We start from the raw sequence: 22,341 nt of genomic DNA on the forward strand, positions 1-22,341 counted from the left end.
TCCACTCCAATAATTTCGCTCTCCTCTTAGCACGTCTTCAGTGGAAAGAGGTGGGTGGAATTATGGGCGTGGGGAGCAGTGAATATGCATTTTTTAAGTAGCCGGGATACTGTCAGCTTCACAGCCTGCTGCTGCCTCCAGTAACCCTGCGATGCGGCAGTTTGCAATGTAAGGTCCCGACCGGTCACTGTTCTGTAATTCAGCTGGATGTCCTATAGCAGAGGCTGGGGCCAGCGGGTCCCCTAAACCCCGGGCCTGGTCGCAATGGCCCTGCGACCGTGATGGTTATGCCCCTGCACCAAAGTATACAAACTCCACACCAATGGAAAAAGATCATAATATAGAGTAGGATATATCAGTATGCTATAGGATGTCTGTGCATATAGTATATCATATCCAGAATACAGGACAATATGTGATGGTGTGTGATCTGCTGTGACTACAGACACCAGATGTCATATATAGGATAATATGTGATGGTGTATGATGAGTACAGACATTAGATATACCAGCCACAGACAATCTGTACATAACATCAGATGTCTAAGCACATAGTACATCAGTATATATGGGGATACATGCCTGGTATAAGTGAATACATTTGCAACATTTTGCTTAGGGTATCAGGTCACTATTCTGTGGCCTCAGGCTCTCCCCTGCCAACCTCATCCAGCCTGCAGGCATACTTGGCTTTTCATTTAATTTGTAGCTTGGTCCAATGTCATTTATATGTCACCCTGCAAAAGGCTATGTGCACACAAAGATTTTTTATGCATTTTTGAGTACAGTTTTGTCAGAAAACTGCATGCAAATCCTTTGCCGGCAAAGTCAATGAGAATCCTGAAGTTTGTGCACATGTTTTTTTCCTTTGCTGATTTGCAGCAGAAAAACCGCACCATGTCAGTTCTTTCAGCATTTTTGCCAGTGTTTTTACACCCCAAATGCTTGGCAAACACACTGGGAAATGTGAAAAACACATACAAAACATATTGAAAATGTGGCAAAAATGCATTGAAAAAAAAATGCAGAGTTTTTTCTGACAAAAGATGCAAATTTGGGGCAGAAATTTCTGCATACAATACTCAGCAACCGCACATATCCAAAATGTTGTTGTAGCTGATGTTGACATGTCCATTGCATACTGTACATTATGCCACTGCCATGTGCCGCTCACCACCCCCCTTGGAGGAGAAAGAAGAAGCTGCTTCCTGCAGGAGCGAGGAATGGTGAGAGGAATTGTTTATTTATTGTGTTAAAATATATTTGACGAAAGAGCCAGGACGGTGACATTATTATATGAAGGGCCCAGAACGGGGACATTATTACATAATGAGGGACATTATTACATACAGGGCCCAGGACATGGACTGTTATGATCCGGTAACCGTGGAAGATTGCAAAAAACTCCCATTGGGGAAAAAACACCAAGAAGTAGGAGTAGTTGGAACCTGGGCTGACCACAATCTCCTAACTATCAGACCACACTAGAAGTAGCCGTGGAGCATTCCTAAAAACCTAGATGCCTCATCACAGCCTGAAAAACTAGCTATTCCTCACAGAAAGAAATGAGGAAATCTACCTTGCCTCAGAGAAATCCCCAAAGAAGTAGCTAGCTCCCAACATATAAACATTATGGTGATGTAGGAAAATACAATACTCAGATAGGAAAAATAGATTTAGCAAAGGCGAGGCCCAACTAACTTGATACAAAGGAAAGTAAAGGATACTGATTGTGGTCAGTACAAAATCCCTGTAGAAAAATACCAATCTCCTGATAGTAAAAATGGCCCTGGAGGTCGAACAACCTCACCCTCACTATATCAGGTACTCCTGTAGATAATGGGAGAACAAAATACCAAAAATACAAAAGTGCAAATAATCAAGTTAGACAGGGAGAAACTCCCTTAGGGCTCATTCACATGACCGTTCCGTTTTTCCGGTCCGCAAAACACGGTCCGTTTTTTTCACAGATGCATCCGTGTGACATCCGTTCGGTATATGGGCCGTGTGTTATCCGTGTGCCTTCCATTTTTTTTTTTGCGGACCGCAAAATACAGAAGAAGCTAGATAGATAGATAGAGGGATAGATAGAGAGACAGAGATAGATAGAGGGATTGTCAGAGAGACAGAGAGATAGATAGAGGGATAAATAGAGGAATGAATGAATGAATAGAGGGATAGACGGATAGATAGATAGATAATAGATGAGAAAGACATATAATGTCCCACTCCCCAGCATTTTGAAATCTTGCACCCTTTAGTGCCTTTCATGTGGCACTAAAGGGTGCTTAGCCTTGTATTTAGCCAAAAAATAAATAAATAATTTAAAAAAACTATGTGGGGTCACCCCTATTTTTTGTAGCCAGCTCGGGTAAAGCAGATGGCTGCAGACCACAGCTGGTAGCTTCACCTTGGCTGGTAATCAAAAACAGAGGGCACCCCACACTGTTATTTTAAATTAAATAAATAATTTAAAACAATAAATATGGGGTCCCCCCAAATTGGATCGCCAGGCAAGGTAAAGCGGACAGCTGTGGTCTGGTATTCTCAGACTAGGGAGGTCTGCGGTTCTTGGTCCCTCCCCAGCCTAAGAATAGCAGGCCACAGCCGCTCCAGAAGTGGCGCATCCATTAGATGCGCCAATCCTGGTGTTTTTCCCCAGCTAATCCCGATGCCCTTGTGTTGTGAGAATCTGGGTAATACATCAAGCCCTGGGGTTACTGATGTCACGGCGTCTATCAGATACCCGACATCAGTAACCCAGTCAGAAATTAAAAAAAAATAGACAACAAACAAATTTTTATTTGAAAAAACTCTCCCCAAAACATTCCCTCTTTCACCAATTTATTGAAAAGAAAAAACAAATCCGGGTCTGGCGTAATCTAATAAGGTGGTCCCAAGACGATCAATACTGTCCCAGTCAATGAAGAACAGAATGTTCCCCATTGGCTGTGAGAACAGTGCAGTGACCTGAGCTAACATCATGAGGTCAGCCCAGGTCACTACAGGACATCACCAGTGCTGACATGAGGACGTTAGCGAGGTACATTACCTGCGGTGATGGAAGCCTCTGTACTTCTGATGTCAGCACTGGTGACTTAGTTCAATGACCGCCCCATTCTCAGATCACCACTTGCGAGCGGTCCGTGACATCACCGCCAGTCACAGTCTCGGGCCGCTTGCGAGATGCGATGTGAGAACACAGCGGTCAGTGACGAGCGTTGACATCAGGAGTGCATGAGTTCATCACCGCAGGTAATAAACTGTACTAACCTTCTGACGGCAGCGCTTATCATCCCCGCAGCTGCTCGCAATTGCAGTGCGGGCATATGCTGACACATTTGCAGTGTGGGCATATCCTGACACACTGCAGTGTGAGCATATGCAGATACACTGCAGTTTGGGCATATGTGGACACTCTACAGTGCGGGCATATGTGGACACACTGCAGTGGGAGCAACCACGGGGCTGGCAGGGAGTAGGACACAGACTCATGGGCACCCGATGGAAGTCACACGGAAGTGCTTCCGTGTGGCTTTCGGGGATTTTGCGGGCCCATTGACTTGCATTGAGTCACGGTCCATTATTACGGAACAGAATAGGACATGTTCCATAATAACGGAATGAACATACGGCATCCGATGTGTTTTTTTGTAGGATCGGATGCACACGGAAGTGCTACCGTGTACCATCCGATCCTACACTAAAGACATTGCAAATATGGTCCTGTCCATGGGTCTGCAAAAAGCCAGGAACTGAACAGGACAAACATAACGGTCATGTGAATGAGCTCTTATCCTGCAGGAGAGCTAGCAAAGGGGGAACCCCCATGCTCACACACAAGAGAAACCAAACTCCACCTGCAAGAAAATAGATAAAAAAACAAGGCAAAGAAAAACAAACACCCTAAGGTGTAAATCAGGAAGCAAGGAAAAAACTGACAACTTATCTGCAAAGGTCTTGCTCAGGGAAACAGGGAAGGACAGAACTCAAACCAGGAACAGAGAACGAGGAAAACACAATTATAACCGGCACCAGCAAGGCAAAAAGTGATCTCCTATATAGACCAGACATGTCTGCAATAGGACTTCCCTAATTCCCAATTAACGCCAACACCTGTCTGAGTCACAGGCTCAGACTCAGCTCCACTACCATTTCTGGCCACCAGAGGGAGATCCAAAACAGCACCTACACAGACGACATTCACAACAGTGGACATTATTACATAATGGAGGACATTATTACTAGAGATGAGCGATGTTCGAAGCGAACCGTTCGCCAATTTCAAATTCGAGTTGTTTTGGGCGATGTTCGAGTTGTTCGACAAACTCGAACGATTTGCTTCACGTTCAACCGTTCGAGTTACCGTTCGATAACGGTTCGTTCACCAAAAGCATAGCTAGTTACCAGCTGGATTTTCACTGTAAAACTGTAAGTCACTGTTAATAATGATATTATAAAAATTCAGCGTATAGTGTGCGGGGGGATAGTATCAGTGTCTGTGAAAGTCAGTGACGTACCTCTGCTTTCAAGAAAGCTACACCCCCTCTCATAATTTCTACTATCCAATTTTTAACTGCAACAAACAGTGTCCGATTTGTTCACAAACAAAATGAGTGGAAAAAGGCCAGATGCTGGTGGAAAGGGGAACAGGCGTGTTGGAAAGGGAAAAAAAGTTTGTGTCCGTGGGGTAGGTGATAAAGCAACAGTAACATCTGCTGAAGAAAGACCATCTTCCAGCCAAAGTAAGATGTCTACTACTTTCCGTGGACATTCTGATATGATCCCTTTGTTACGGAAACGACCACTGTTACCAAAGGTAGATGAGACACAAAACAGCAGAAGCTTGAATGGATCAAGTGGCCTCTCCTCCACCTCAACTTCAACATCCCAATGACTCCAGTACTCTGAGTTGTCACCCCAATCACACTTGCTTTCTACCAGTTTAAACACAGTGCCAGAATCTAATGCAACAGACGGAGGGTGGCCTGAAACAACTACTGGGGCACCAGCCCAGGAGGCAATGCCCCCCCCTTCTGCCCCCGACCCAGCCCACCCCTGGTCTTTCCTCAGTTTATTGGCAAACATAATGTTTCCTATCAAATCCAAATAAATTAAACTTGATCTCATTACTAAAATAAACTGTAGACCACTTCTCCTCTGTCCACACAATATGCTCCTTTTGCTTCTTTCTGCTAATGAGAGGTTTGATCACTGCTTTTAGTCCAAATGCTCTTAAACGTCATGACACTGTATGATGAGATAGATCCTTACCCTGTTTGATGCTGAACTGGCAAGCAATTCCAGCTGCAGTGTTGAAACGATTACCGATTTTGATTCTCCGCATTATCCTGTCCTCTCTTGCATTTATCTTTCGAGGGTGATCAGGATTTTTGGGGGACTTGAAAGAGTTTGTGATGTTGCAAAGGAGCAATAGTCTCAAAATCATAGACCTGGAACTACCAACTTCTCTTGCTAGGCTAATAGGGTCACCTGTTATGATTCAGGGACCGAGCAGGATCAAAAAATGCGGAATCCAAAAAAGGTAACAGAGTGGCTGGAAACTTAACGGACTGCAGACCTAATCCTGACACACAGCTAGAAGTAGCCGTGGGGCGTGCCTACGATGACCTGGATGCCTCTACAAAGCCGGAGAACTAAATAATCTCACAGATGGAGATATAAGAAAGCTAATCTGCCTTGGAGAAGTCCCAAAAGATAGATAGATAGCCCCCCACATGTAAAGGCTACGGTGATATAGAAAAACACAATACAATGCCAGGAAAGACAGATTTCAGAAAAGGTGAGGCCCAAACTATCTTTATAGGAAAGGATAGGAAAGAGCAACTGTCTTCAGCTGTATAAACCCTAATATATACCAGCACTTCTGATATGGTAAAATCCTGAGGTCACACAACCTCTCCCTCACTGTATCAGCACTCTGATGTTACTGGGATCCAAAAACACTATAATAGATGAGGGACTGAATTAATACCAAGCATGACAAACACTATACCTTGCAAAATCATGGAGCTAAGTATACAGACACTCCCAGCAGGCAATGATCCCATTCCACCAAGTACTCCACAGACAAAATAGGAATTAACCATTAGTATTAAAGCAGAAAAAAATAACAACAAAAAAGAGGAAAACAAACAGCAGAGGTACAAAGACCACTTATCTGAGAGGAGTTCTGGTAGTGAGCAGAGCTGGTTACAGAATGTCCTTAAGACTATGTGCGCACTTTGCGTTTTTACCTGCGTTTCAGCTGCGTTTTGAACTGCAGCGTTTTTATGCCAAAATGCATGCGTTTTGATTTTCAAGCAAAGTCTATGGGAAATAGGGATTTCTTGTGCGCACTTTGCTGTTCAAAACGCAGCTTTTAATTTGCATATTTTTGGGCAAAAACTCAGCGTTCAAAGAATAAACATGTCTATTGTTTTTGCCGTTTGGGCTGCGTTTTGCTAACATTGAAGTCAATGAGAAGTTGCAAAAAGCAAGCAACATCAAAATTCCAGCATTTTACATGCTTTTTAGCTGCAGAAAACATGCGTTTTGGACTACATAAACGCATGCGTTTATGACATCAAAATAATGGAATGATATGTCCCTTTACACACACACATAGTCCGACAATTAAATTAATGAAAAATATTAATTTATTGTTATTTTAGCCATAAATAGTATAAAACCGCTATAATTATATTAAATATAACTATTTTCATTATGATTTAAATAATTATATTTGTTTTCTTTTTTTTTTTCCTTTTCTTCATAGTGTTTGACTGTTTAAACTTTATTTAGCAGTGTCTTTATGTTCAAAATGCATCTGTCTTTACGCAATGGAAAAACATGTAAAAAGCGCTAAAAACGCGGCTAAAACACGGTAAATACACACTCGTATTTATCGCGTTTCTGTGGTCAAAAGCAACTTTGTCAAAAACCATTTCTGCCAGAGGATGCGTTTAGAACTGCAACTACCTCGACGCAAAGTGCGCACATAGCCTTATACACAGGAGACATTGACCACCGGCAAGTAACAAGAGAAAACTACTCAGTTAAATAGCCCAATCTGACCCTGATTGCCAGTCCTCCACAGGTGTGTGGCTTTCACTCCACACATCAACTGCACCGCCAGCACTGATCACAATAGGGAGCCTCAAACTGGAAAACCTATTCACAATAGTCACCCTTTTGGCCTTCATATGCCCATCCTGCTAGGGGGATTTTAGACATTTTGGAATGGCACACCATTTTTGCAAACTTAGTGCAAACTGGAAATTTAGGCTGCAGGTTAAATAGGGTTTATCAGATAATTAAGGAAATTAGCACTAGGTGCCAGATTAACACCAATAACTTGCAGGTATCTGAAAGTGTTCTCTAATTTTGATCAGTATTATTTTACATTTATCTCATTGCCTTTTTTATTATGTGCCTTTAAAAAAATTCAGTTTATGAAATAAGCTTAAAAAAGCCTTTTAGTTTACTCATGTTAGGATATAATCACATAGGACTACACATCGACCTTTACATTTTGGAAATTGTGTGTTGTTCTCTAATATTGATCTCCAGTGTCTATTGGATGTGTGTCAATATTTGACGGCATTTTTAGGGCTCATCCTGTATAACGTTGGGCTTTGTGAGTGCTCATACTGTATATATGGTGCTAAAGGGGGCCTATGTGAGGGATCACACTGTATATAAATGGAACTATGTGGAGACTCAATGTTTATAGAGAGCTATTTAGGGGCTCATGCTTTATATAGAAGGCTAGGTGAGGGGTCATACTGTATATAGGGTGGCTATGTAGGGGCTTATACACTATATAAGGGGCTATGAGGGGGATCATACTGTATATAGGGGGTTATGTAAGGGCTCATACAGTTGGATGTCCTCTATGCCACCACAAGGGCTGGCTCCAGGTGTTTGTGGACCTTGGGCAAAAGAGTCTCAGTGGGCCCCATCCACACGTAGACATGCACATACACAGATATCTACATATACAGGCATTTGTACATGTACATATTTAAAAAGAAATTCAGAACAACACATATAAATAGACAAATCTATAGACAGTCATATAAACTGACATACATAGATACACTTCATACATGCACACACAAACACATGAGAGATATTATTAATGTGGGGAAGCCAGCAGCAGCTTCACTCACCTCCCCCGCTTGTTTTCATCCAGATCCTCCTGGACATGTAGCTGTGCCATGCTGATTGATGTCATTACAAACAGACATGACCGCACAAAGAGTACACTGACACTGCTGTAAATACGTACATCACAGGAGAGGCTGGTGACATACATATTACTGAGGGGCATATGTGACGCCCTGGACTAGCCAGATAGTCACAGATAGACCCCCGCACTACACCTGTCCCCCAATAAGGTGTCATCAGCCAAACCTGTTGTGAATGTCAGTTATGCTTTTGCTGCTGTGAGGCTCCCTCTTGTGGCCAGGAATGGTTTGGTCAGAAACCAGGTGTGTTGAGCAATGGGCGTTTCCATTGCTAACTCTCTGCTTATTTAAACCCTGGTCTGATAGCAGGCTATGCCGGATGACAGTTGTTCTTTGTACCCCAGCCTGCTTCATCCTGCTCCAGACCACATCTACCCCAGATATGTTCTTGGCTATTTATTTGTTGTTTGGGGTTTTTTTTGCTCTTATCTGGGTTTGTCATTTGCTGTGGTTGTTTTCAGTTTATTTGCATGCAGGGATCTTCCCTCTCAGTTGCTTAGCAGGGAAGCTCCCTGCAGCTATGTTTGGAGTATTGCTCCTATTAGTCCATGTGTTTGTTGCTTCTTGAATTTGTAATGATTCCTGCTTTCTGTTCATTGGTATGACAAGAGCGCCTGGTATAGGACGGAGTTCAGATCTAGCGATCTGAGAGCTTTTTGTACTATCAGGTTTTTGGATTTTTGCAGGGTTTTTCTCTGGCCACCATCAGTCCCTTTCCTATCCTGTCCTATTTAGTCAGTAGGGCCTCACCTTTTGCTAATCCTATCATCTGTCTGTGTATTGTGTTTTCCTATATCAAGGCAGTCTTTGAATGTGGGGGGGCTTGCTATTCTTTATCTATTTTCTGAGGCAGAGAGTTATTAATCTTTCCTTCCTTTAGGATAGCTAGTTCTCCGGCTGGGTTCGCGGTGCACAGGATGTTAGTTCACCCCTTGGCTACTTCTAGTGTTGATGGTTAGAAAGGGGATGGCGGCCAGATTAGTTGTTAATGCTCTTGTCACCTTTTACCAATGATTTATGGTGGTCTTTCATGTTTCCGGATCATAGCATAAACCATTAAAACCTAGTCACCTCTCTCAGTGCTTGATGAACACACCAGGAGGCGGAGCCAGGCAGTTGGCCACGCCCACTGAGGAGTTCAGAGTGCCTGAGGCAGGAATACAGTGCAGATTAGTTGACAGGAGTAAAGGAGAGTGGAAGCAGACCTGTGCCTAGGTCTGCAGCAGTCTGACAGGTGCCAGGGTTGGAGCCCTGGTACCTTGGCTGGGAGGCAAACGGTGGCCTCAGCCTTCAGGAGCCGGGAAAATGGCTCGGTGGAACCATGGTGGACCGGGACAGGGTAGTGGCCCACCGGTACCGACCTGGGGAACCGACTCAGAAACTGGAGCACAAAGGGAGGTACTCAGACCCTGAAATGAGGTCCAGAATCCACTGGACTGAGTTAATTAACTGATTGTGGTCTGGACTATAGGTCCTTTCCCACCCAAGTCCCAACTGACAACAGCCCACCGTGGGTGATAGAAAGCCACTGCACAGGCAGAGAGATCCCATGGGCCAGCGTCTGCAGGCAAAAGGGCTCTCCCGGCATCTATCAAGCCGGGTAGCGGACTCCTGATGCTGAAGCGCAGGCAGCCCAAGTACACAAGACGGTGCAGGAGAAAGGTCAAGAACACCGAACCGGAGGGGGGACTAGACGCAGCCAGCTGCGGGCACCGACCACTATCAACTTGGTTTACCAGAGACTTGTGTGTGTTAATAACCGTGAGTACAACAGTGCCATCCGGCTGCGCACTGCCCTGCACTGCCCAGCTATTCCCAACGGGTCCCGGGGCCATCATCCCTACCCACGGAGAGGTTAACATCTTGCTGCACTACCATCTCCCCCGGGGTGCCCAGTAATTGCAGCGGTGATGTCCAACTTCACCACAAACCGTGGGTGGTGTCACAAACTCAAACACGGCTCCGGCCGTGCACCTACCTACCCCCCATCCAAAAGCGCCAGCACCCCTTTCAGAGCAAAGTGACCCCAGGTTCGGAGGTGCTCGAGCCACCCATCAACGAGCCCGGACCCGAGCGGCTCGGCTGCAGCCGAGCGCGAGGCGGTACACATACACATTACTGAGCAGGGTATATACGGCAACAGGGGGGCCATACAGCTCCAGGTGGGGCATACAGGTCTAGAGGGAGGCATTAGGCTTTGGGGTGGTGGGACCATACATCTCTGTTGGGAATACACAGCTCTGTGGGTATACAGCAGTAGTTGGAGGGAACAAAGAGCTCTGGGGGGGTATACAGCTCTGGGTTGTATACACCACTGGGGTGGGGGCCTACAGCTTTGGGGGTGTATACAGCTTTGGATGAGTATACAGCACTGGGGTGGGGGACAAACAACTCTGTGGTGGAGGAAACATACAGCTCTGGGGAGTATACAGCACTAGGGTGAAGGACACATACAGCTCTGGGGGGTATAGTAGCATGCAGCCCCTGTATTCATCCATATAGTGTTATGCAGCACCCATATTCCTCCATATAGTATAATGCACCCAATATTCCTCCATATAATATAATGCACCCAATAATGTTCCACATAATATAATGCAGCCTCATATTACTCCATATAGTAGTATGCAGCCTCCATATTCCTCCATTTAGTGTTATGAAGCCCCCCTATTCCTCCATATAGTATATTGCACCCCATATTGCTTCACATAACATACTGCAGCCTCATATTCCTCCATATAGTGTTATGAAGCCCCTATAGTCCTCCAGATAGTGTTATGCAGTCCCCATATTCCTCCATATAGTATAATGCACCAAATATTCTTCCATATAGTGTTGTGAAGCCAGCATATTCCTCCATATAGTGTTATGAAATCCCCATATTCCTCCATATAGTGTTATACAGCACCCATATTCCTCCATATAGTATAAAGCACCCAATATTCCACCATATAATATAATGCACCACATATTGCTCCACATAATATAATGCAGCCTCATAGTCCTCTATGTAGTATTATGCAGCCACCAGATAGTATTATGCAGCATCTATATTGCACTATGCAACCCCCATATAGCATTATGCAGCCCCCCTTTGCAATATTCAACCCCCCATATAGCACTATGCAGCCCCCATGTTGCATTATTCAGCCACCATAATGCATTATGCAGCCCCCATAATGCAGCCCCCATATAACATTATGGAGCCCCCATATTGCATTATGCAGCCTCCATATAGCACTATGCAGACCCATACAGTATTATGCACCCTCATGTATCATGCAGCCTCATACCACTTAATGCACCCCCATAGTTCTCTGGCCACCTTGATTAAATACATAAATACTCACTTCTCGTCATTCCTCTGCTGCTCTGGTCTCATCAGAGGGTCCACTGTTTTGCCGTTCTGCACATCTCAACACAGCAGGCAATAGTGATGTCATTGCGCTCCTCTGTGCTGAGCTGTCAGAGTGCTGCAGACACAGCAGGAGAATGATGATAGAGGTGGAGTGCGTCAATCACTTTCTCATCATTGCTTTCAATTGTATCGGCAACTGTGATGCCCTAACTCACAGGCACCATAGCAGTCACATGGCCTGCCACCATTTGGCGGTATGCCACTCTCGGCTGACTGTGAGTGGGCCCCCTGGCGGTCCAGGGCCTAGGCACTTGCCTCGCCCTGTCCACCACGCTCAGAATACTCCACTTACTAATAAAAAAAATACTCTTTTACCTTTGACAATGAGCTGCATCACTATATTCGACTGTAACATGCTGCCAAGCTCCTTGGATAACAGGACAGCTTCTTAAATCCGTGAATGTACTCAACAGTGGTTGAGAGGTATTGGTTATGGGTGTACTTTATAAGCAAAAAAGGTAGTAGTATTGCTAACACAGGATTTTATGTTCCACACTACATCATACAGTGCTGTTACAGTGTTTCACCAAAAATAAGACAGAGTCTTATATTATTTTTTGCTCCGAAAAATAAGCTAGAGCTTCATTTTAGGGGATGTCTTATTTTTTTTCCATGAGGAACAATCTACATTTATTCTTGTACAAAATAAAATCAACATTTATTCAAATATAGTCATATCGCATTCTGGAACATGAACGTAACTCTCCAATCCCTGTGTGTAACACATGTGTATCTATCTATCTATCTACTCACACGCACACACTGCACATACATACCAGCCTGTCTCCTCTTTAACCTTAGACTTCTGCAATTGAAACCTTTTGGTGACAACCTAATGACATGACATGATGTCCCAAAGGTCCTGAAGCAGTGTTATCATCAGGATATAAACACTGGGGCCCCTAGGAGCATGGGGTCCTGTGAAATTGCCCAGTTTGCTCTCCTTTCTCCTTAATACCAGTCCTGTATACAAGCCTGTCACCTATTCAGTTCTTTTAAGCGGGCTTTACACGCTGCGACATCGCTAATGCGGAGTCGTTGGGGTCACGGAATTTGTGACGCACATCCGGCCGCATTAGCGATGCCGTTGCGTGTGACACCAATAAGCGATTTTGCATCGTTGCAAAAACGTGCAAAATCGCTAATCGGCGACATGGGGGTCCATTCTTAAAAATCGTTACTGCAGCAGTAACGAAGTTGTTCCTCGTTCCTGCGGCAGCACACATCGCTGCGTGTGACGCCGCAGGAACGAGGAAGCTCTCCTTACCTGCCTCCCGGCCGCTATGCGGAAGGAAGGAGGTGGGCGGGATGTTACGTCCCACTCAGCTCCGCCCCTCCGCTGCTATTGGGCGGCGGTTCAGTGACTCTTCAGTGACGTCGCTGTGACGCCGCACGGACCGCCCCCTTAGAAAGGAGGCGGTTCGCCCTCACAGCGACGTCACCGGACAGGTAAGTATGTGTGACGGCTGTTGTGCGACACGGGCAGCGATTTGCCCGTGTCGCGCAACAGATGGGGGCGGGTACCCACACTAGCGATATCGGGACCGATATCGCAGTGTGTAAAGTAGCCTTTAGACTCCTGCAATTAAGAGCCTTTTAGTCACAAGACTGTGAAATCATCAAAGATCCTTAAACAATCTTAACCTTGGAATACAACTACTGGGGTCCCTAAAAGAGTGGAGGCCCTGAAAAATTGTGCAGTTTGATGCCCCCCAATGGCGGCCCCGATTTTTATTAGGGATTATTCTTGGAACAGAGATCCTGTATGCTTGAAACCATGTAAAACCATGGCATTGCTTATTTTCAGAGTAGGTGTTATTTTTGGGGAAACAAGGTATTAGACAAGAGTACAGAAGTACAAAGGCAGTATATAATTTTATTTTACAAGATACACCAGGGAAGTATTGGGCTCATTACTTTAGATTCAACAAATCATTATCAATTTTCCAGCTGACAAATCGGTCTAGACTGTATAAAAATTTTACTTGTATGAGACTGAGATGATCAGCCAGACATATGAGAGAAAAACAGTATAGGATTCTCGGAAGGAATCTATTTGTTCTATCCAAATTGCAATGGATTGGGGCTTAGAGAATTTAACATCGACTGTCAAATTGACATGTTTTAAATGATGTGTTTTCCCATCCCTAACTGAAAAGCTAAAAGGGTAAAGACCTATTAATGCAGGAAGGATTTTACTGTCAATAATTTATTTCACCTTAGTGTTGGATGTTATCATGGGACATTTCACAGCAGAACAGCCAGACCCCAGGAGAAGTTATGTATAGTTAGCTAGTAATCCCTAAAACCTCACAGTCTGACGGAAAAATAATATTTGTACTCTTTCTGCATTGTGTATATTGGCAACTTCCTAAAATCAGCCTGACATCCTGAATTTTCCTGGTAGCTACAATTTTATATTTATGGTTAGTAAAGTATAATAAAAAACAGATCCGGCAAACTGGAAGAACATCGCTGCTTGTCTTTCCACAGCGGTGCACATTTCCAAGTGGTAAAACAGTTACTCTGGCAACAATGCATTTTTTATGAAAAGCAGTGTAAATAGCGAGCTGCAGAGTGCAAGAGCATCCACAGTGCATAATTTATTTCTCCCCAGAGGGCGTAATACATTATATGTCTCTTCACTGTCTGCTTTTCACAGGTTTACTGCTGATAGGATTTCAGACTTCAGTAATGTCCCTATACTATTGTACAATATAGAAGATTACATTAGTAAAAGCTGAATGCTCATGTCACAGGGATTTCCATTAACACATTTGCCCCTATAGAGGTAAAGTGAGTGCAGTAGGGACAGATATTGTTTGCAGACAATATATATATATATATATATATATATATATATATATATATATATATATATATTTATATTAATAAAGGGTTTTATATTTTGTTACAAATTTATGGATATGCAATTGCTTTATTTTATAATAATTAGTCATTTATTAAGAAATTATTGGTCACATAAATTTCTCAGAAGTTGAAACATCATGTGAGACATGTTATATATGAAAAAAAGAGTAAAGGAAGTCTGTCATTTCCAAAATGCATCCGTGTACGTGACGTAGAAGGAAAGGGTTAACCCATGCTGCCATGTGGAATGAGGAGATCACTCGGGAGAAATAACTTCATGATTTTATAATTCAACGATTTTCAGAGTCAATACAACTCCTTCTTCAGGAATAAAAATCACTGATGTACATCTAAAATGCGGGAGATGTGCTAAGGAGAAAGGTAAGGCGCAATAGAGTCTTGTTTGTGAATAAAGTTGGAATTGCTCACCTGGGGAGGTTGTATGAGACACCACCGTTGTATTTGCCTCGACAGTCATCTGCTGCAGAGCCACTAACAGTTAAAGCTTAATGGAAAGGTGAAGAGTGGGTTTCCAATGATGGTACAATGACGATATAAAGTGGTGCAAGACAAAAATGTTTCATCCAGCACTTGAAGATATAGTATCCCAATTCCACAAAATTCACGTACTCGATAAAAATATTATTAATTTTATTGGTGTACAAAAGTACAAATAATTAAAATCATTGCGTCTTATGCGTTTAAAGCCAAACAAGGGCTCTTACTCATAGCATATCTATGCTATGCTATGAGTAAGAGCCTTTGTTTGGCTGGAAACGCGTTAGACGAAATAATTTTAATTATTTGTGCTTTTGTACATCAATAAAATTAATGTTTTTATCATTTCCGTGAATTTCGTGGAATTGGGATACTATATCTTCAAGTGCTGCATGAAACATTTTTTTCTTGCTTCATTTATCTCGGGATCCGGCCCGCTGACTGTCCGTGCACTAAATCTCTAAAACCATCGGCAGCAAATCTAGAGGTGAGCTGATCCTAAAAATTTTCTTTGTTTTGTTGATATAAAGTGGTACCTGTAAACATGTGGTTGGTCCTCAGGAAGAAGGAAGATTTTGAAACGCATAATCGACAAAAACCCCCCCCCCATTTTATATCTTCATCGTGTGGACCATCTTTGGAACTGTCAACCGTAAAGAGAAACCTGCTTTTCTTCTTTCCTTTAAAATTTCCAAAATGCAAATTCTTCTACTTAAAATGTATATAGAGGAAAAAGCCCCATAAAATTCATAGCAGTAATAGACATTTTAGAGTTCTAATTGCAAATTAATCTACTCTATAATCTACTCTATAATTACTATATTGTTGCAGATAAGACCCTATTTGCTCTTGTTAGTCCACAGTTGTTTTAAATATGCAAACAATGGAGCTTGGCTGCAATATTGGCAAGGCCAATGGCTTGGTGTACCTTTAAATCCTCTAATTTGCATATACAACACTGTTCTTGATTGATAGCAGTCGCTTTCTCACAACAAGCTCTCCCTAAAGTTAAATTCTTTTTCCTACTCCTGTTCACCGGGGGAGTCCTTGATCACAAAGTTAGGGATCGCATGCAGCCAGCATGGGTATGCGCAGCGAGTTACTAGTCAGAGGTGTCCATAGACTTACAAGCATGGCTACAACCACTATGACTGCGTACCTGCTCTGACACTGTGAGCTCACAACTGGGCTTGATTTTAGGAAGTGCTCTCTGTGTGAGAGCCAACACTGTCAATCAAGATCAGGGACAGTGTGTTACAGGGGAACCGGCAGATTAGGACCAGGGGTATATATCCCAATCACCAGTCGGGGCCCACCGTGCTCCAGATGGTAATGGAGCTGCTGGCACCCTGTGGGTTAGGCGGAGACTATAGAGCTGGATGGCTCTGGGATAACTCAAGGAACTGGTCACGTGTGTAGGCACACGTCAAACCGGACGACAACCCAGTTAGCGTTTCGGTGGAGCGGACGCTACTCCGATCACGTGTGTAACAACACATCAGGCCAGATGGTAACCAGTTAGCGTTGACCAAGAAGACCGCTGTGACGGCGCCCTGTCGGCCACGTGTGTAAGACACGTCAGGCCGAGCGGTCCTCCGATTAGTGTTTCTGGCCACCACTCGACTGGCCACGTGTGTAAAGGACACGTCAGACCAGGTAGTCACACCAGTAGCATTTGACTGGGAAGCCGAGGAGGATAATAGGGTTCACACACCCAATCCAGGAACACCCTGTTAACTTCACAGGGGTTCTGGGGTGCGCTGTCCGTGCGTGTAGAGGGCACAACCGGACAGGTGGCGCAGCAGGTACACTGTCCGTGTGCGTAGAGGGGACTCTCGGACAGGTGACGCAACAGGTATTCTGTCCGTGTGCATAGGAGGCACAAATGAACAGGTGATGCAGCAGCCACAGCCCAGTTAACGCCACTGGACTGCTGTAGCACAACAGGAATGGTAGCAAGGAAGCACGGCGCCTAACCCTCATGTGCTGAGCCACGAATCTTGGCGTGACAAGCACTGTTCGCCTAGCCCTACCTACCGCTTCCAACAAGGCTTATGCCACCAAGAACTCTAAATGAAGACTGCGCACCTCCATGTTGTCTCCAGCCCCTTTTATAACCTGGGTCCGGCCCAAACCCAGAGTGGAACCACCAAGGTCCAATAGCAGAGTGCCATGTCATCAGTGACGTAACATGCGACCTATCTGGAACCGCCACGTCATTGATGACCTCATGGCAGCCACGCCCCAAACACTTCACCAGTCATCGTCTGATGACCAATGGTGAGGTACCAGATCATAGGGGTGGGCCTCTGCGAGCCAGTCCGGAGTTGCCACGTCATCAGGACACCTGACACCCTCTTCCCTATCAGGGCCTGCCACCTCACGGACATGCTCAGTGAGATCCTTACCAGACCTAGCCTCTGATGCACTAAGTGCCTGAGCATGCCCAGTAGCCTGAGCAACAGGCTCAGAAAGCAGACTATCAGTTTGAGCATGCTCAGTAGGCACATCCCAGAACTTAGACACGAAGTCCAAGTACCTGTGCAAAGAGGCTGTTAGGGTTAATTGTGGGAGCATGCTCAGTAGCCTGAACTGAGGACTTAGTCTCAGACATAACACAATCAGGCTGAGCATGCTCACTAGGAAAAACACTGGGCTTAGACTCTGGCTGGGGTAAATCAGCGCACGCATGCGCACTAGCCGCCTCTCCACACTCAGACGTGGTGGAAGGAGCAGCCAACTGGATGACCCGAGGCACGGCCAAGAGCGGCAGCCGGCGCCTGGGCGCAACAGGAACCGCAGCAGGCTGCTTGCGGCTATGGCAGTGCCGGTTCGTAACACAGTGCTAGATATGTAAATCAGATTGTGTAACAGTGCACAGAGCCATTGATCTAGCCAAAAGTGCACTGAAGTGCTTTAATTTACATATGGATAAGGATTGAACGTATCTGTGACTACAGTGCTAAAATATATATAATTGAATTGGTATCATTTTTATTAGTGCTAAGTCCCCTAAATAAATGTTGAAGTTGCTGAATTTGCATTGTGTGGGTGACTACATCTTTAATATAATTGTAAGAAACAGACTTGGATGGAATCTCACCAAGGAAAATTTGTGGGATGGAGAGCTGAGCAAACTGGAGTTGAGACTCAGCAGACTAAACTCAAAAATAACTAACCTACTCCTACTCCCCTGCATGGATAGCCATGTGCCTTTTTCTTCACCCTTTTCAATGGTAATGAAGGTGATATGATGGCTAATATTGCTCTGTACCACAAATTCATTGCAGCCATCGATAGTTGTGTGAAAAAAGGAAATCCAGCGCCAATGCAGTAAAAAATTGGGCTTTATTACAGGTTATATGGCTAAAATCCAAATAGAAAGGACACCAAGTCTGAAACACATAGCTTTGGTTTGTTGTTCTATTTTGTTTCCCCTGGATTCCTTTTAATTTTTTCATATTTGCTATTTGGATTTTAGCCATATAACCTGTAATAAAGCCCAATTTTTTACCACATTTGAGCTGGATTTCCTTTTTCCTGTTGTTCCACACCCAGCAGGGTGTTGTCCTTGCTCCACAACAGGGAATTCCTAATCAGGTGAGCTGGCATTGTTCTATTTAGCGATAGTAGTGTGGCTGAGTTTTACTATTTTTGACCCGGTCAGGCAGAATGGGTATGTGTGCTGTCTAGCAGCTCAGCAAGAATAATCAATCCTCTGCTATGACGAATAGGTCAGTACCACAGGTTATTTAAATTCCCAGATGCCAAATATTGCTTGTTTTTCTCATAGTTCAGTGGTGCTATTCCTGATGCTTTTCTAGTGATGCTGACCCAGCTTGTTTCCCTGACCCCATTTGTTCTGTACTTCCTCTGAGGCCACATTCACACATTCAGTATTTGGTAAGTATATTACATCAATATTTGTAAGTCAAAGTCAGAAGTGAGTGAAAAATGCAAGAATGGTGCATGTATCGCTATTTTACTTTTCCTCTTCTTCATTTTGCCCATAAATTTTCAATAGGATTGAGATCGGGGTTTTGTGATGGCCACTCCAAAACATTGACTTTGTTATGTTTAAATCACTTTGTAACCAGTTTGGCAGTATGCATTGGGTCATTGTGAATTTGGAAGACCCATTTCTGCCCAAGATTTAAGTTCCTAGGTGATGTCTTGAGATGTTGCTTCAGTATTGCCACACAACCTTCTTTCCTCATGATATCATCTATTTTGTGAAGTACACCACTCCCTCCTGCAGCAAAACAACCCAACAACATGATGCTGCCATCCCCGTGTTTCATAGTTGGAATGGTGTTCTTAGGCTTCAAAGCTTCTCGCTTTTTCCTCCAAATGTAACTATGCTTACTACGGCCAAACAATTCAATTTTAGACCACACGACGTCTCCAAAAATTAAGGTCTTTGTTCCTGTGTACATTTGCAAACATAAACCTGGCTTTTTAATGTTTCTTTTGGAGTATTGGCGTCTTCCTGCCAGAGTGGCCTTTCTGCCCATGTTGATATAGTACTCGTTTCACTGTGGATAATGGAACAATCTTACCAGCTTCCGTCAGCATCTTCATAAGGTCTTTAGTAGAGATGAGCGAACCGGTCGCGGTTCGGCTCGAGGTTGGTTCGCCGAACGGACCTCCCGTTCGAGTTCGGTTCGTCGAACGTTCGACGAACCGAACTCGAACTGCATAGGAAACAATGGCAGGCAATCACAAACACAGAAAAACACCTAGAAAACACCCTCAAAGGTGTCCAAAAGGTCACAAACAACTCACAACACATGGGAAAGTGACAAGGACATATACTCATGCGAAAACAAAAGAGCTGGACAAGGAAAAAGAGGAGGACACACAGATATATGAGTATATGCAAGGAAACATGCCATTATTGTGCAACTTGAGCCCTGCTCATTCTTGGCTTCCAATCTTGATAAATTGCCTGAGCTCGCCACGTACGTCTTGGGGATCTTGTCGTGTCCTGCAGCCAGCGTTCTCTCGGAACCTGTCTTCAGTGCTGCTGTGGGTCTGCTGGCAGATAAGCACACGTGTCTGTCCACTGACAATGTGGACATGGCTCTCAGAGGACTTTTCTTCCCCGGGGTCAGCCAGGGGACGGGAAAGGCACGCGTATTTTTGAGAGTGCTTCATGCAAAGCATCTTTTTCTTTTTCAAAAGGGGGCTCAACCGATGCCAGTCAAGTGGGGTGTGTGTGGCCCAGTGAGTGGCAACGAGGGAGACTGTGGTTGGAGTCCCCTCGCTGTGTTTCTAAAAGAACCAAGATGAACAAGTCATGGCTCTCAGAGGACTTTTCTTCCCCGGGGTCAGCCAGGGGACGGGAAAGGCACGCGTATTTTTGAGAGTGCTTCATGCAAAGCATCTTTTTCTTTTTCAAAAGGGGGCTCAACCGATGCCAGTCAAGTGGGGTGTGTGTGGCCCAGTGAGTGGCAACGAGGGAGACTGTGGTTGGAGTCCCCTCGCTGTGTTTCTAAAAGAACCAAGATGAACAAGTCATGGCTCTCAGAGGACTTTTCTTCCCCGGGGTCAGCCAGGGGACGGGAAAGGCACGCGTATTTTTGAGAGTGCTTCATGCAAAGCATCTTTTTCTTTTTCAAAAGGGGGCTCAACCGATGCCAGTCAAGTGGGGTGTGTGTGGCCCAGTGAGTGGCAACGAGGGAGACTGTGGTTGGAGTCCCCTCGCTGTGTTTCTAAAAGAACCAAGATGAACAAGTCATGGCTCTCAGAGGACTTTTCTTCCCCGGGGTCAGCCAGGGGACGGGAAAGGCACGCGTATTTTTGAGAGTGCTTCATGCAAAGCATCTTTTTCTTTTTCAAAAGGGGGCTCAACCGATGCCAGTCAAGTGGGGTGTGTGTGGCCCAGTGAGTGGCAACGAGGGAGACTGTGGTTGGAGTCCCCTCGCTGTGTTTCTAAAAGAACCAAGATGAACAAGTCATGGCTCTCAGAGGACTTTTCTTCCCCGGGGTCAGCCAGGGGACGGGAAAGGCACGCGTATTTTTGAGAGTGCTTCATGCAAAGCATCTTTTTCTTTTTCAAAAGGGGGCTCAACCGATGCCAGTCAAGTGGGGTGTGTGTGGCCCAGTGAGTGGCAACGAGGGAGACTGTGGTTGGAGTCCCCTCGCTGTGTTTCTAAAAGAACCAAGATGAACAAGTCATGGCTCTCAGAGGACTTTTCTTCCCCGGGGTCAGCCAGGGGACGGGAAAGGCACGCGTATTTTTGAGAGTGCTTCATGCAAAGCATCTTTTTCTTTTTCAAAAGGGGGCTCAACCGATGCCAGTCAAGTGGGGTGTGTGTGGCCCAGTGAGTGGCAACGAGGGAGACTGTGGTTGGAGTCCCCTCGCTGTGTTTCTAAAAGAACCAAGATGAACAAGTCATGGCTCTCAGAGGACTTTTCTTCCCCGGGGTCAGCCAGGGGACGGGAAAGGCACGCGTATTTTTGAGAGTGCTTCATGCAAAGCATCTTTTTCTTTTTCAAAAGGGGGCTCAACCGATGCCAGTCAAGTGGGGTGTGTGTGGCCCAGTGAGTGGTAACGAGGGAGACTGTGGTTGGAGTCCCCTCGCTGTGTTTCTAAAAGAACCAAGATGAACAAGTCATGGCTCTCAGAGGACTTTTCTTCCCCGGGGTCAGCCAGGGGACAGGAAAGGCACGCGTATTTTTGAGAGTGCTTCATGCAAAGCATCTTTTTCTTTTTCAAAAGGGGGCTCAACCGATGCCAGTCAAGTGGGGTGTGTGTGGCCCAGTGAGTGGCAACGAGGGAGACTGTGGTTGGAGTCCCCTCGCTGTGTTTCTAAAAGAACCAAGATGAACAAGTCATGGCTCTCAGAGGACTTTTCTTCCCCGGGGTCAGCCAGGGGACGGGAAAGGCACGCGTATTTTTGAGAGTGCTTCATGCAAAGCATCTTTTTCTTTTTCAAAAGGGGGCTCAACCGATGCCAGTCAAGTGGGGTGTGTGTGGCCCAGTGAGTGGCAACGAGGGAGACTGTGGTTGGAGTCCCCTCGCTGTGTTTCTAAAAGAACCAAGATGAACAAGTCATGGCTCTCAGAGGACTTTTCTTCCCCGGGGTCAGCCAGGGGACGGGAAAGGCACGCGTATTTTTGAGAGTGCTTCATGCAAAGCATCTTTTTCTTTTTCAAAAGGGGGCTCAACCGATGCCAGTCAAGTGGGGTGTGTGTGGCCCAGTGAGTGGCAACGAGGGAGACTGTGGTTGGAGTCCCCTCGCTGTGTTTCTAAAAGAACCAAGATGAACAAGTCATGGCTCTCAGAGGACTTTTCTT

This window comes from Anomaloglossus baeobatrachus, chromosome 1 (genome assembly GCF_048569485.1).
Source record: "Anomaloglossus baeobatrachus isolate aAnoBae1 chromosome 1, aAnoBae1.hap1, whole genome shotgun sequence".
Taxonomy (NCBI): Eukaryota; Metazoa; Chordata; class Amphibia; order Anura; family Aromobatidae; genus Anomaloglossus; species Anomaloglossus baeobatrachus.